The sequence below is a fragment of the Choristoneura fumiferana genome, chromosome 24 (genome assembly GCF_025370935.1).
Source record: "Choristoneura fumiferana chromosome 24, NRCan_CFum_1, whole genome shotgun sequence".
Lineage (NCBI taxonomy): Eukaryota > Metazoa > Arthropoda > Insecta > Lepidoptera > Tortricidae > Choristoneura > Choristoneura fumiferana.
Window position 1 is genome coordinate 14,240,429 of NC_133495.1, and position 16,096 is coordinate 14,256,524.

At 39.9% G+C, this 16,096-nt stretch overlaps 1 protein-coding gene and 1 pseudogene across 1 annotated transcript in view; one reads left to right on the plus strand and one right to left on the minus strand.

Annotated features, from left to right (window-relative positions):
• LOC141441883 (uncharacterized) overlaps positions 1-549 on the minus strand; it is a 7,894-nt pseudogene extending 7,345 nt beyond the window's left edge.
• A 7,311-nt stretch (positions 550-7,860) lies between these two features.
• LOC141441474 (tubulin beta-1 chain-like) overlaps positions 7,861-16,096 on the plus strand; it is a 37,651-nt gene continuing 29,415 nt past the window's right edge. The window contains exon 1 of the mRNA XM_074106226.1: positions 7,861-8,200. The gene's annotated coding sequence lies outside the window, so the exon portion shown is untranslated. The remainder of the gene's footprint in view (positions 8,201-16,096) is intronic.

A 16,096-nucleotide genomic window follows, 5' to 3' on the forward strand; every position in this document is an offset into this window, starting at 1 on the left:
ACCTGCGTACGCTCTTTGTTCAACGGGTAAAAGAATTTTTAGCCGCGCGTAATCTAAAACCTGAAAAATTTCTTCAACATGCAACGGAAATATTCGAAGGAGACGCCCTTCACTGGTTCCGTTCGGTTAAGGATTCCATAGATAACTGGCATGACCTCTCTACACAGCTCATAGAAGTATTTTCTCAGCACGATTACGACTACAGATTAAAATCGGAAATTCGCGCGCGTACTCAGGGCGAAAGCGAGAATATAACGATTTATCTCTCAATTATGCACGGCATGTTCTCAAGGCTAACCGTGCCATTTACCGAAGAAGAACAATTAGAAATTGTTCTACATAACATTCGGCCGTGCTTCGCTACTGTCATAGCCACGGCGGAAAAAATAGATAATTTAAATACCTTGCGTAAACTTTGCCATAACTACGAAGTGGTTCATGCGCGTATGTCCCAATTCCGCGAACCTCCGCGAGCGAATTCGGATACGCTCGCGCCAGAATTCGCTTACAATAAACAATCGTCTTTCCTAAACTCTCCAAAGCAACCATATCAAGGGAAAAATTCCCCAGGTAACAACGCCAGTGCACATAATTTCTCTAATTATAAAACCCGCTATCCGGTTAATGCAATCAGCTCGCAAAATAACAACAATAATAATATAAAACTATTTTGCCCGCGTTGTCGCACAAACACTCATACATTACGAAGCTGCAAAGCGCCTCGTACGATAGTCTGTTTTAAATGCGGATTGCCGGGCGTTAAATCTATTAATTGCTCTAAATGCAATAATAAAAAACCAGTTCCTACAACCTCAACTTCAAAAAACTGAAGGCGAGGCGATCCAGTGATCACAGTCTAATAAAAGAAAATAACTGGTCACAATGGCTTAATTATGTTTCAAATTTTTTAATTCATATAAAGTGGCCACTGTATCGCCTCAACCCTCTATTGTAGACTCGCGACCTTTTGTAAAGGTATCTATTACGGACTAGAGGTATCGGCTCTGCTCGACTCTGGTTCCGCTGTTACTATTATAGGTAACAATTTTCACAATAGATTACTTGAAAGGGGACATCAACTACTAATCGACGACTCTGTGCGTGTAACAGCCGCGGGCGGCCAACATCTAGATAGTGTAGGATATTCGACCTGGACTTGACCTTTGAGTCTATAACTCACACTGTAAGGTCATATGTAGTTCCGGAATCCTCACTTCGCTCATTCTAGGTGTTGACTTCTGGCGCACCTTTAAAGTTTGCCTAAATACTTGTATAGTATTGGGGTAAGCGAATGCGCCATCAAGCACACAGAGCAAGTCGAGGGTTCCCAAACTCTTATGTCCTATAGTCACTTAACTGAGTCTCAACGCGTCCAGCAGATAACATCATAAGCCAATTTAACAGCATTTCTTACGAACGGATAGGTTTAGGTCGAACTTCGTTAATAACACACAATATAGATACCGGCGACACTGAGCCGATACGCCAAAGATTTTACCGCATGTCTCCTGAGAAACTTAGAATTATTAACGAACAGGTCGACGAAATGCTACAGCTTGACGTAATCGAACCTTGTGAAAGCGCTTGGTCATCGCCAGTACTTTTAGTAAACAAAAAGAACGGCAAGCCTAGATTTTGTTTAGACAGTAGAAAACTTAACTCAGTAACTAAAAAGGACGCATATAGCTTACCGTACATTTCGGAAATTTTAGATAACCTTAGAGATGCTAAGTTCCTTACTAGCATCGACCTTTCTAAAGCTTTTTGGCAGATACCCATTAATCAGCGGGATAAAACGAAAACAGCGTTTTTCGTACCGTCAAGGGGCACTTTTTGTTTTAAAACTATGGCTTTTGGCCTAACTAACGCGCCGGCTACACAGCAACGTTTAGTCGATAGTTTGTTCGGCCCCGAATTTGAAATGAAAGTTTTCTGTTACCTCGACGATATAGTCTGTGTTAGTAATTCATTCGAGGACCACGTGACATTACTTCTGCGCGTCCTAACTAAATTAAAAACAGCTGGTCTAACTATCAACTTTGAGAAAACTCAGTTCTTCAGGGACAGTCTCAAATACTTAGGTTACGTTGTAGACGCTCAAGGGCTGCGTACAGACCCAGAAAAAGTAAATGCAATCGTAAACTATCCTAGACCAACTTCAAAAAAAGAGGTAAAACGTTTTCTGGGTACCGCCTCTTGGTACCGCCGTTTCGTTCCCAACTTTAGTACTCTGGCAGGGCCTTAAATATTTTAACTTCTAATAAAAAGAAAGCCCTCCATTTCAGTGGACGCCAGAGGCCGAACAGGCATTTTTAAAACTTAAAGCCTGCCTTGTAACAACTCCGGTTCTTTCTTGTCCCAACTTTGATTTACCGTTCGAAGTACACACTGACGCTAGTGACTATGGCGTCGGCGGTATGTTATGTCAAAATATAAACGGCCAGGAGCACCCGGTCGCTTATATGAGTAGGTCATTAACAGGCTGTGAAAAGAATTATAGTGTAACTGAACGGGAAACCTTAGCCGTACTAGTAGCCTTAGAACACTGGCGCTGTTACTTGGAAAACGGAAAAACATTCAAAGTTTATACCGACCATTCATCCTTGAAATGGTTCCTTTCTCTTAATAACCCAACCGGACGCCTAGCCCGTTGGGGCGTAAGATTATCTTCTTTCGATTTTGAGATTTTACATCGTCGCGGCAAAGATAACGTTATACCTGATTCGTTATCAAGATCCGTGCCGGTGTCGGCAATAACTATTGCTAACTCGTATCTCAATTCGCAAGACAAATGGTACTTAGACTTGTATAATAGCTGTGTAAACACACCGCAAGGTTTCCCCAATTATAAAATTGTAAACAATTCCTTATATAGACTTACTAAGTCAGATACTAGGTTTAACAATGAGTTCGCGTGGAAAGAGGTTGTGCCAGCGGAATTACGCGAACAAATTATAAAAGAAAATCATGCAGAACCAACAGCCGGACACTTAGGCGTTTTCAAAACCTATCACCGTATAGCACTCAAATACTTTTGGGTAGGCATGTATAGAGACGTAACAAAGTTCGTTTCCTCTTGCGACACTTGCATCGCTTATAAACATCCTACGCACGCGACACTAGGTGAAATGGGAAGGCCTAAACAGTGCTCGAGGCCCTTTCAAGCCCTAGCCTTGGACTTCGTCGGTCCATTGCCCACTAGTCGTAAACAAAATAGTTACTTGCTCGTGGTTACTTGTATTTTCTCAAAATATTGTTTCTTATTCCGGTACGTAACGCAACTGCGGCAATCGTAGTCAAACATTTAGAAGATTCCATTTTCTTAGTTCACGGAATACCGCAAACCATTTACATGGATAATGCGTCACAACTAATTAGCCGCGAACTAAAAACATTTCTCAATAAATACAAGGTGCCTAACCAGTTTTTAATAGCAAAGTACAGTCCACATATTAATAATACGGAACGCTACAATAAAACTATAATATCCTGCGTCTCCACCTTTGTTAACGACGACCATAGGACTTGGGACGTCAACATACCTAAAGTACAATTCGCTATAAATAATTCTGTGAACGAGGTAACCGGTTATACTCCTTCCTTCCTTGTTTACGGCAGAGAGTTAGTGACTTGTGGTTCACACTTCGTTGATAACGATTTGGGGAATGAAATACTTTTTCTACCTCGCGATATTTACGCACAAACATGGGTTTCTTGACCCATATATTTGATAAAGTTCAACACTCACTTTATAACGCACATCAAAAAAACATTGCGCGTTACAACTTACGCCGAAAACCGGCTGAATTTAATGTGGGAGACTTGGTCTGGAAGCGCACGTATTTCTTAAGTGATAAGTCTAAATACTTTAGCAAAAAACTTGCACCAAAGTTCGTTAAGTGTAAAATAACTAAAAAAGATCTCCACTCGTTTTCGAACTACAGGATCTTTCTGGTAACGATTTAGGTGCATGGCATATTAAAGATTTAAAATTAACACCGGGCGGCAGGTAGCGTCTGCGCACATTAAATAAATAATGCATTACTTGCTTCCTTATCAATGTAGGTACTAATTACATAATGCATCTGGACGGGCGATCAGCTGTCGCGCGCCGTCACATCAGTCTCCATTTAGCATCGGCGAATGCGCACGCGTGTTAATTTAATTTTTGTCTTATCACACTCCCTTATCACTTAGACGCACGGTTCTATTTATAGAATCAAGTCATTTTAGCGCGCCGCCTCCGCGCGCACGTATAATAGCTGCACCTTTTGCACTATTATTTTCTTTAAATCTATGGCGCGTACATATTACTTGGTACACGCTAAACTAGTATAATCATTTGTCGCGGTCTGCCACTCATTATTATAATATTAATTGATCTGTCCTTAAGCCTTTACCCGAGAACTTGCAACTCGTTAAAAAGTATTTTAAAATTTGAATTACGGAACCCGTGCGGTTGGTAACACGTAAAATATGCCCTTAGCCTCTGTAATTCAAAACTCTAATGATTGGAACGGATGGTAATTTCAATCACAGATTTAATTAATGTCTATAATTATATTTTTATAATGCATATAACGTCCACCTTCCATTAACACATTTTATTCCCTTGACATAAGGGTCAACAAGCCTCTGTTGTTGTTGACCCGCCATGAGAGTAGAAGTATGATCATAGTATGAGAGACGACGTATGTAAGAGTTATGTCATAGAGTATTTTTTTTTTTTATTTTAACGAAATTTGCTATGAGGCTCAAATTTCTTTTGGAGGGACGGGCGTACTGTCACAATGCACATAGGCGATCGCTGACATCTTAGTTAGCTCAGTGTAAGCTAGATGGCGCTTACTTCAATAAGGGATCTCTGAGCAGAATGACGGACGAACTCTAGAGGTCGCCACCGTAGTTTTCCCTTGACTCATTTATTTACGTAATAATATGTATTTAATATATTTATTATTTACTTATTTATTTATAAAAGTAGGCATTTTATTACACTCATTTACTACACGAGTTTGTACGACTAAATATATCTATAACCAACTCACCCTTGACCGTTTTTGTCGGCCAAGGGGGGTGCTGTCGATCAGCTGTGACCGGGGAATTCTAACTGTAATATTCTCGCCTTAAAAGCTGAAGCACAGCTGTAAAACACACATTCAACAGCTCACACTACACTAAACAGCTTCCTCGAAAGCTCCATACGCCCAGACTTGGGCACCTCCGTACGGCTTCAACTTCCAAACCTTCGTACGGCTTACAACCTTTGTACGGCTTACAACCTTCGTACAACTTTCAAAGCTCCGTTCGGCTACAATTCTCACGGCTCAGGCGGCTCCTTTAACCTGACACTAAGCCCTGACGGCCTTAACTTCCGGAGTACTGCACATCCTTCCTGGCTCGTCCAAGACCCTGATCGCTCCTGCGTGGAACACTTGTCCAGGCTGCTCGTCCTGCCGCCCTAAGGCCCCTTTTGACCTCGGCACCGACGACCACTCAGCTGGACCAGGCCCCCCTGCTGTGGCCAGCCTCTTCGCTCCGGGTTCTTCTCTCCGACTCCAGGGAAGTGTAGGCCAGTGAGACCGAATAATCAGAACCACCTCTCAATAAAATCTCTTGAACTCACTACCTGAGATTCTCGTAATACTTTTACTTTTAATTTTGTCAAATTAGGCCTGTTATTTTTTGTGTTCAATATTTAATTAAAAAATTGTTAAAAAGTCTTATTGTTTTACTCAAAGAATAACTTACTAGGCCTCCTTTAAGGTCAAACCTCCCCTCAAGAGGTCTGCCCTGACAAGCTAGCGGGTGACCATAGGACTCTGTGATAAACGACACGACCGCATCGATTTGGACTCGTTTGTCGTTTTGACGAGTACTTTCGTAACCACTAACCAGGGGCATAAAGTACAGTCAGCAAAAAAAACTGATATTAGAAGAATTTTAAGAAAACTGTTACTGAACTGTTTACGGAACCCTACATGTACGAGTCCGACTCGCACTTGACCATTTTTTTTATTGTTCTGTGTCCGATTCGCACACACGACGAGTTGCTTAGCGGGCGACCTTCTATGTGGATCACTTGTTTTTTAAAACGAGTTGCTTAATAGGCGAACAACCTGTTTCGACCACACATAGTATAAGTACGTCGAATTGAAAGTGATTTTCTTTTGAGTTGCTTCAAATTCGTCATGTCTGTCTGTCTGTTCTGTGTCGTATGTCACAGCCATTTTTTTCCGAAACTATAAGAACTATACTGTTGAAACTTGGTAAGTAAGTAGATGTTTTCTGTGAACCGCATTAAGATTTAGACACAAATTAAAAAAATATATATTTTGGGAGTTATCCATACTTAGAACTGGTACTCAATGTTTTTTTCCATCAAACCCATACGTTTGGGGTGGGTGGGGTACCTATCTATGGATAGGTCTTCAAAAATGATATTGAGGTTTCTAATATCATTTTATTTTAAACTGAATAGTTTGCTCGAGAGACACTTCCAAAGTGGTAAAATGTGTGCGCCCCCCCCCTCCTGTAACTTCTAAAATAAGAGAATAATAAAACTAAAAAAAATATATGATTGTACCGAATTTCCACCGAAAATTGGTTTGAATGAGATCTAGTAAGTATCGAAAATACAAACTGAGACATGGATGACGCTGGAGCGGTGGTGTAGGGGTTATAGCATGCAGCACGGATTGCTGAGGACCTGGGTTCGATTCCCAGCGCTGGTTCTTTTTTCTGGTTTTTCTGTGTATCCATGTCTCAGTTTGTATTTTCGATATGGTTACACGGGATACCCGTAAAAGTAACAAATTTGGAGTTGGAATAAAAAATACAAAAAGACTCCAAAAAACCAATCATAATCTAGTAAGTACTTTTTTTTAATACGTCATAAATCGTAAAGTAAAGGAAAATTTAATATATGTTATTACTTGCTGGTACGGAACCCTTCATGTGCGAGTGCGACTCGCACTTGGCCGCTTTTTAGGCTAGTTGCTATATCGTCCAGATGATTTTACGACGAGTTGAAGCTGTAGACCAGTTGCGTTTACGACCATATGATAGCAACCCGCGAAACGGGCGAAACTAACAAGGTTCTTTGTAGGACTACGGAACGCTAAAAATTCAAAGCGCTGTTTCATTAAAGTAGTATGTACAGCAAAAACGTGTTATTTCCGATTCGATGATGTAAGTTGAGCTTTAAGCTAACCAATAATGTATTCAAGGTATTTTTATTTTTTTATACATTGTAATGAGAAAATAATTAATTTATTGAATCAGGCGTTACTTTGCGGAGGTCCATATCAATGGACTAAAAGAATTTCCTTGCTCACCCGCGACCTTACGATAGCTAAGCTTATGCAAAATATGCAGTTGTGTGTGTGTGGTGGGTATTATGCAGATCCTCCACCTCCACACTGTAAGAACACACACAAATCACACAAACCCATCTACCACCACCACCACACTACACTGTCAACAACTTATAATTAAGTACATGACTCAGGAGTGCGATGGGTCTAGAATTCTTCAATAAGGTATTGTCACCTTTTTTGATGAAGAGCTTCTGGCGTGGTACCCTCGAGTGTGACGGAATTAAATAACCTCTGGAGGACTACAAGTCACTATCACCCGCTCCGTGTGCCTTACACCTTACTTAATGTCTCCTGATTGTGGCCATCAGCTGTTTCGATGGAATATGCCATTCGGCCAGCAGGGCTAATACGAAACTCGAAACTCGAAGTTCGTGTCATGCGGTCCCTCTGACATTTATACTGTTTAATATGAGAGCGAGAGGGACGTTACGATACGAACTTCGAGTATCGAGTTTCGTAGTAGCCATGCTGTTCGTCCATTCCCGCGGAGTGTTTCGGCTCGTAAACAACATTGTGATAAGCTATCTGCATAGTGTGTGCGAGCTTTGTTTTGTGTCGGAATTTAGTGTGACGAAATTCCAAAGTTCTCGGGCGGATAGAATTCTGTTTGTCAAACCGACGCGATATACATAACCGTGAAGTTCTACTTAAAGTATTGTGAGTTTTGTAATTGGTGACATTTGGTTGAATTTATATGCGTAAAGTACTCTTCAAAAGTGTCTAGAGATCTAATCAGTGTGTTACGTCTTTCTGTCTGTCTGATCATCGTAGGTACTTGTTGATCCTGTTGTTTAAAAGCAGTGCTGCACCTTTGGAGAAAGGTATTGCTGACCGTCCATCTTACTATGTCAATAGGGAATATGTATGGAACACAAATTTTCTCCTTGGTAATTTAGTGATAAAAACTAGTAAATGCGTCAGAAACGTTAGGCAATGTGGCCTCAGGTGCCTCAGGTCAATGAACCTTCAAAAATTAGAACAAAAATGTGTGAAAATCTAGTGATAATGTAATGAAAAACAATGAAAAGGGTTCGCATGTGCCATACTGCTAGAGGGGTTAAGTTAATGTACGACTTGTTAATGCACGAGCAAAAAATGCACGGCATGATAACCCGTGCTTGTGTACATTTGTTTTTCGTGTACACCGAATATTAATAAATTTAGTAGAAAATAACTTAATTTGGACTAAACACAAATCTATGGTCATTCGAATCTAATGGATTCAGTCAGATTATCACATCGTACATTAGGTACAGCACGCGCAATATTTTGTACGCCGTGATAATGCGCGACCATGATATTGTACGGCATGATAATCGGAAGCAATATATCTAATGCTTCGGATTATCATGTCATACATTATTGCGCGTACATTCCGAGTTGTACATTATTGTTTCTCCTGCTAGAGGTGGACATTTTCCATATTGCCGCCTATAGGTACTGTATTTCAATAAAAATATTTAATACTTATTTCTTATTTATAGTAGAACAAAAATTGAAAAATAAAGTGTATTGTATAGACAGGTACTTCTTATTTCTCCAACCTTTATTTGGGTACTTTTTTGGCGAACTGAGTCACCCTAACAGGCTCCGCTAAAAGCTTTCGATTCGACGCAACGTCAAACCAGTGCTTAAGTGCACAAAGGAATGTTGTGAAATGCTCTCAAAAAACAACTCCGAGGCCACGAGGGCCCTCCTCTTTGTGCGAGGATCCTCTAACCTTGGACCGAGGGCCGGTGCCCTCGTTGCGCGTGTAGGGTTGCCATACGCAAGGATCTGTCTGGACATGTCCGGATTTTCGACCCTTTGTCAGGATTGCGGCCGGACTTGCCAAGTGTCGGGATTTTTAGAAATGACCTCATTGAAAAAAATTTAACATTTGTTTTCATGATACATTTATTACTTACACCGTTTTTAGGGTTCCGTTCCTCGAAAGGATAAAACGGAACACTTATAGGATCACTTTGTTGTCCGTCCGTCCGTCTGTCAAAATAATTTTTCTCAGGAACACGTGGACGTATCAAGATGAAATTGATATCGATTGCTCAAATCTGCGGTGCCTTGAAGCCCTGAAAAAATCAAACTTCTAAGTCAACGCAATCAAAAGTTACAGTCATTAAACAACGTATTTCCATAAATAGCATGCACTGAAAACCCATATTCCACGGAATCAATTTACAGGTTGACTCAGGTAATGACTCCACGACAACTTATATCTGGCAACTGATAATATTCTTCGGAAGACACATTAACGACATGGGATTGAGAAAGAATCCCGAATATCTCAGGAATACAAGAAGTAGATACAAAATACCATTCAGAAATAGTAAAGCAGTACGAAAGCACTTCTCATACATTGGACCCAGGCTCTATGATAAGTTATCTGTTGAGCTGCAGGAGCTGTTAGAAGTGCTGAAAAATCGTAGTACTGCATGTGACCATAATCCTTTGCATTAAATATAAATAGTTTAATCACTAAAAGTAAGAAGTTTATTTTCTTCTCTTTTTCGGAATTTCACACTTTTTACCAGAATTTATTTCCCTGACTGTGTTTGGCTTTCCTCTAAATTGGTAACAACTAACATATAATTTATATTTACAAATAGTTTATAATTGATGTATTTATTTCTTTACGAAGAGATATACATACACTAATATATTATTATTATTTTGTTTTTCTACTAAATTTTTGACACTAACCAAAGCTCAAAAGCGGCGATCGATTGCTCTCTCAGAATGATGACGCTTCTATGTAACTAGCCCTAACACAGGCCTTGGTCTTTTTGGGCTGTTACTGCACACTTGTCTCTAAACGCTTATCTGGATCAGTATCACAATAAGTCTTAATATTAGTGAAATACTAACTGTATCAATGTTGTTGAATGAATAAATAAAAATAAATAAATAGGGCACTTCCAGTTGTCCTAGAAACTATTATAACACAACCAACTAGAAAATTCTGAAAATCTTGATTTTTTTGTCTGTAAAATTGTAAATATTAATGACCAATTTAATCTGACCCCACACATTTTGGCTTAAGAGTTGGGCTCTGCATACACTGGATTATTAAATCACTCGGAAAAATCGAGAAATGTATAATCTTCAAGACACGATTCCCGTTTACATACCTATAAATGTGCACGGAACCCTCGGTGCGCGAGTCCGACTCGCACTTGCCCGGTTTTTTATGAGTGAAATGATAATTTAAGTAGTAACTAATCAACAAAATTAATACTTAATATTATATTGTTTGAAACGTGCAAAAAGTTTCTAAATTCTTTCTACCACCGGAAAGAGGCTCAGTGCCCTTAGCGTAAGTTTTCGGTTACAAAATAAGTCTCGATCGCCTTCGCGTTTAAATCTCAATTTGTATGGAAACACGCACATCGCAAACGTTCCGCTAGAGGCGCTGTTCGTGTTTCCATACAAATTGAGATTTTAACGCGAACGCGATCGAGACGTATTTTTTAACCGAAAACTTACACTAAGGGCACAGCCATCTTGTTTTGCTGTGAGTCCGTGGACCGCAGCGCTGCGCCGGCACGTCCTTCAACCTACTTACGTCAAATCTCTGTTACGAGAAATGTCAGGACTTTTAGGGTGGTTTCAGGATTTTTGGCAGGACTTTTCATTTTTTCATATGGCAACCCTATGCGCGTGGGAGTAAAGTACCTATTTGCAAAATTTCGCAAGATTTTGAGTACGTAAGTGTACTTAAGATATTAAGCTCCTGTACTACAAGTTGACATTTGCCACCCATATTTTTACAATGAAAAACAAAATTTTTTTTTACCGTGGCTATTGTTAACCCCCGACGCAAAAAGAGGGGTGTTATAAATTTGACCGCTATGCGTGTCTGTGTATCTGTCTGTCTGTCTGTGACACCGTAGCTCTTAAACGGTTGGACCGATTTGAATCCGGTTTTTATTATTTGAAACCAGGTTTTCTAGCGATGGTTCTTAGACATGTTCCATAAAAATCGGTTCAGCCGTTTTTAAGATATTGAACTTTGAAGTGACTAAGTAGGGAGTTTTCCAACATGTTGCTGGTTAGGTTAGGTTATCTGTAGGTATCGCTTACTATTTGCGTTGTACAATAAAGATTCATTATATTGTATTGTATTTATTGCGACGACCGGATGGCCAAGTGATTAGACAACCTGACTACGAAGCTTGAGGTCCCGGGTTCGATTCCCGGCCGGGGCAGACAGATATTTGTATGAGTTTAATGTGTATTTAAGTATGTATTTATCTATATAAGTATGTTTATCCGTTGCCTAGTGTCCATAGTACAAGCTTTGCTTAGTTTGGGACTAGGTCAATTGGTGTCAAGTGTCCCATGATATTTATTTATGTGATTGTACTCGTATCGTTCAGCCGTTTAGGCTACAGGGAGGACCAATGAAATACATATCTCTAGAGTCGAGGTCTCGAGTCTCACCCTGGCAAGTCAAGGGCAAAGATAAAAAATATATACACGGCCTTAATGTTAAGTGCATAAAGTCGTGTATACATATTTTTGTAACTTTGGCCGTGTCGATATCTTTGCCCTTGACTGTACGTGATTCTGTTACACTCGAGAAATAATTTCATTCAAAAAGAAAAACATTCGAACTGTCAGCTAGAAAATACCTTGGATCATGCTCAAAGCCGTGGTGTCCTAGCTTTGACCTATCGCCTCTCAAGCAGAGGGCCGTGGGTTCGAACTCCGGCTCGCACCTCTGAGTTTTTCGAAATTCATGTGCGGAATTACATTTGTAATTTACCACGAGCTTTGCGGTGAAGGAAAACATTGTGAGGAAACCTGCACAAACCTGCGAAGCGATTCAATGGTGCGTGCGAAGTTCCCAATCCGCACTGGGCCCGCGTGGGAACTATGGCCCAAGTTCTCTTGTTCTGAGAGGAGGCCTGTGCCCAGCAGTGGGACGTATATAGGCTGGGATGATGATGATGATGCTCAAAACAACAAGTAGCGAGGGTGCATGCAGTATCCCTTAGTAGTCCGCAGGTGCATATTGTGTGCATCGCTGAGTGCATTGCACTAACTAAACTAAAATACTGCATCGCTGCGCAGGCGCCAGTTGCCATCCAAAGTCCTACAGTGCGATCACGGTACAGAGACCGTTTTTTGCCTCCGTCTGCGAGTAACGGACTGTGCAGTGATGCCGCGTTGCATTGGCACGTTGTAGCGTTCGGTTGTTTTGGCGATAAATAAACGCTGCGTTATACGCAATGCGTTTGACGCACATCAATTTTATCCTACTAATTATTATAAATGTGAAAGTTTGTGAAGATGTTTGGATGTTTAAATAAATAAATAAATATTACGGGACAATTCACACCAATTGACCTAGTCCCAAAGTAAGCTTAGCAAAGCTTGTGTTATGGGTACTAAGCAACGGATAAATATAATTATATAGATAGATACATACTTAAATACATATTAAACACCCAAGACCCGAGAACAAACATACGTATTTTTTATACAAATATCTGCCCCGACACGGGAATCGAATCCGAATGTTTGTTACTCAATCACGTGTAAACCGCTGAACCGATTCTGATGAAATTCGGTATACAGATAGTTTGAGTCCCGGGGAAGGACATAGGATAGTTTTTATCCCGGAAAATTGCATAGTTCCCGTGGGATAGCGATAATCGAATAATGCATGCGCTTGCGCTGCGCTCACCGCCTACGACAATGTTCGGTAGTTAGATTATCTGATGCAAATTGATGTTCGTCAAACGCATTGCTTTTAACGCAGCGTTTACCGCATAAAACGATCGCTTAATTAGCGACTAGCGAATTAGCTCGTTGAAGAGGCAGTACCCTTAGTGTAAGTTTTCGGTTACAAAATACGTCTCGATCGCTTTCGCGTTAAAATCTCAATTTGTATGGAAAGACGAACATCGCAAACGTTTCGCTAGAGGCGCTGTTCGTGTTTGCATACAAATTGAGATTTTAATGCGAACGCGATCGAGACGTATTTTGTAACCGAAAATTTACACTATTTGTATTTGTGTTTGTATTTATTTGGTGTTAATTAAATAAATGAAAACCAGAAAGTGGTTTGCTCAGAATCGAGAGTAGAATTGATTACACTAGGTTTTAAATTAGGTTGTGTTTGTGTTTTAAAATCCTTTTTTTATTGCGCCCAGACTAAAAGTTACGACTGCAACATGCGCCAATTAAATATTTTAGCGGGGTTGCATACAATTTCGATAATTTAATGCTGGCCGTTTTGCTGTCAATGTGTGATTTTCTTCTAAAAACGTCAAAGCGCAACTGACAAGTACAAATTATAAGTGTAGAGTTAGAAATGAAGTAGAATTACTGACTAAGCAAAACATACGAATATCTTTTAAAATTATGATGGTATTCAAAAATAAATGCAATCAACTGACTTAAAATGAAAAAATATTTTTAATATTTTTGGGGTGTCAGGTTTTCAGTTATTTTATTTAATTAACACCTTGTATATAAAGATTGTTTTTTTGGAATCTTTTGTATTTTTTATTTCAATTCCAAATTTTACTTTACGGTCATCCGTAAAACCGAAATTGAAAATACAAACTGAAATATCATCATTATATTTCAGTTTGTATTTTCAATTTCGGTTTACGGGATGACCGTAAAAGTAAAAATTTGGAATTGAATAAAAAATACAAAAAGATTCCAAAAAAACAATCTTAATTTGATTGCTTAGAAACGATATCTCTTGTCCGGGTGAGCGGTTAGTTCCAAAGGAATGCCGAAAAAGTTTGAGGGCTTACGGCATAGATGTCGCTAGCGTCGCTGCTTAAGTGACTAAGTAAGAAACACAAGCTGAGATATGAGGTGCATAGGGAAATTCGTGTCGGTACCGTTGACCATCAGTGGTGTAGCGGTATAGCACGCGGTACGGATTACCGAGGACCTGGGTTCGATTCCCAGTGATGGTCTTATTTTTCTGTTTTTTCTGTGCATCTATATTTCAGTTTGTATTTTCAACCTTGTATATAGCCACTACTCGTCTCGTACAATACATACATAATTATCAGTGAGTGATTTCACTTGATGGTGCATTGAAAGTCACACGTCTTACTTTGCCCGTTTTCCATCAGCCAATGCCCGAGGGGATGGCTGTATGCAAACTGCGGCCGAATGCTGTGCAAAAGGAATTCCGAATGTTCTTATTGCGTCTCCGTCAAGGCTTAGAAAGCCGGGTTCGACTCATGTAAAGAACAAACTTATTTTAGAAAATCTTTTTGATTAAGTGTAACAGCCGCGGTGGCCTACTGGTTTGAGCTATGGCCTCAAAAGCAGATGACTTTGTTTTGTATTAGTTCCTGTACCGTTATCTGGAAGAGATCGCTCTTAAGCGATAAGACCGCCTATTGTCTTACCGCTTTTGTGTCTGTATAAAATTATTGTGCTTACCTATTTACTGATTTGTGGTGCGCAATATTTCTATTGTATTGTATTATTATTGTATTTTTAGTTCAAGCCCCGGCTCGCACCTCTGAGTTATTCGAAATTCTTGTGTGAAATTCAATGGTGTGTGTGAAGTTGTCAATCCTCACTCGGCTCAAGACCTCTCATTCTGAGAGCAAGCCTGTGCCCAGCAGTGGGACCTGTATAGCCTGGGATGAAGATGATGATGAGAACTTACCTACACGTAGTCACACTTATTATTCTGGGTCAAAAACTTAAATTAAACTAGAGGTTCAGAACCGCGACGATAACAATATCATGAGATTTGTCAATCCTCACTCGGCTCAAGACCTCTCATTCTGAGAGGAAGCTTGCTCCCAGCAATGGGACCTGTATAGCCTGGGATGAAGATGATGATGAGAACTTACCTACACATAGTCACAGTTATTATTCTGGGTCAAGAACCTAAACTAAACTAGAGGTTCAGAACCCCGACGATAACATATCATGAGATTTTAATGTTCTCACCAAAACTCGCTTGATTGCATGTAAAAAACCGCATGAACTCGATCTATCTGTTTGAGAGCTACAATGACACAGACAGACAAACAACACACAGACAGATATCGGCCCCTTTTTGTGTTGGGAATTAAAAAGTTAGTGAAATTATTCTAATAATTATTGCTATGTAAGTATCTATATATAATATACATATATCTTATACCTTTAAACGAGCGTTTGTTATACATATATATATGTATACATATATACATATGTCGGGGATCTCGGAAACGGCTCCAACAATTTCGATGAAATTTGGTAGATATATGTGGGGGTTTTCTGGGATGAAGGAAATCGATCTAGCTTGGTCTTATCTCTGGGAAAACGCCTATTACCGAGTTTTAGCCCGAGCAAAGCTCGGTCGCCCAGGTACTATAATTTTAAGTAGGTACAATTTTTCTAAGCTAGGTATACTACCTATCAATATTTACAAACACAATATTGCAATTCTATAAATTCCTTAACAGACATATGTTGAAACACGAACCCTAAAAAACAATACACTATTTTTCTTTGGCCAGAATAAATATCAGGCGTCTTTCAAAGTTCAAGTAAAATCCAACGTATTTAGGACTCCAGTTTGTACCGGCGTCCGCAACGGCCAGGGCTCAAGTGTTGTGGTTGGTGATATTGCAATGAGGGCTATCGCGTATGAATTCGCCACTAGAGGCGCTAGTGTAGCGTGAGGTCTCCGAAATGTCAAATCTCATAGTTTTTGGGTGAACTACGCGGGTTTATTTATA